The sequence below is a fragment of the Larimichthys crocea genome, unplaced genomic scaffold (genome assembly GCF_000972845.2).
Source record: "Larimichthys crocea isolate SSNF unplaced genomic scaffold, L_crocea_2.0 scaffold69501, whole genome shotgun sequence".
Lineage (NCBI taxonomy): Eukaryota > Metazoa > Chordata > Actinopteri > Sciaenidae > Larimichthys > Larimichthys crocea.
Window position 1 is genome coordinate 1 of NW_020859194.1, and position 787 is coordinate 787.

At 42.3% G+C, this 787-nt stretch overlaps 1 non-coding gene across 1 annotated transcript; it reads left to right on the top strand.

Annotated features, from left to right (window-relative positions):
- The first annotated feature begins 122 nt into the window (after positions 1-122).
- Positions 123-216, top strand: trnai-uau (transfer RNA isoleucine (anticodon UAU)). The gene is made up of 2 exons: positions 123-160; positions 181-216. It is a non-coding gene; the product is annotated as a tRNA-Ile (tRNA).
- Positions 217-787: the final 571 nt, after the last annotated feature.

Here is a 787-nt window from a genome sequence, read left to right on the forward strand (position 1 = left end):
GAAACCCAGCATGAAAAATGTCATCGGCACCTGTGTATCAAACAACAACATTTATCAGCTCAGCTCGTCTCATTTCTGGATTTCTGGCAGCTGGACAGTCCACAATAATGCTACAGCTCAAAGCTCCAGTGGCGCAATCGGTAAGCGCGCGGTACTTATAAGACAGTACGCTGTAGAGCAATGCCGAGGTTGTGAGTTCGAGCCTCACCTGGAGCATTACTGTATGCTATTGGACACCTGTGTTTGTTGTAATGAAAGGCAAGTTGTGTGTGATGACTGTTAAGATATGAAAACATGTTTAAATACAGTAATAATAATTCATAAACCCTCATACCACATGGACCAAATAAAAAAAACAAGCTCAAAATAAAGTGGTACCGCGCGCTAACCGATTGCGCCACTGAAGCTTAGAGTTTCAGCTCACTACTAAACCATGATCTGTCTCTGATTTAAATGAGATTGTGGAAAAAAAAGTTCCAACTGTTCATTTTATTTATGATTGTTTTTGCTCATTAAAATCTAGAAAGATCAGCTGGAGGTTAAAGGTCAGACAGTGTGTACTGCAGCTCGAAGAAACTTCACCAGTGAACTAGAACAGCATGAGGTGTGAAACCCAGCATGAAAAATGTCATCTGCACGTATGTATCAAACATGTCTCATTTCTGGATTTTTGGCAGCTGGACAGTCCACAATAATACTACAGCTCGAAGCTCCAGTGGCGCAATCGGTCAGCGCGCGGTACTTATAAAACAGTATGCTGTGGAGCAATGCCGAGGTTGTGAGTTCG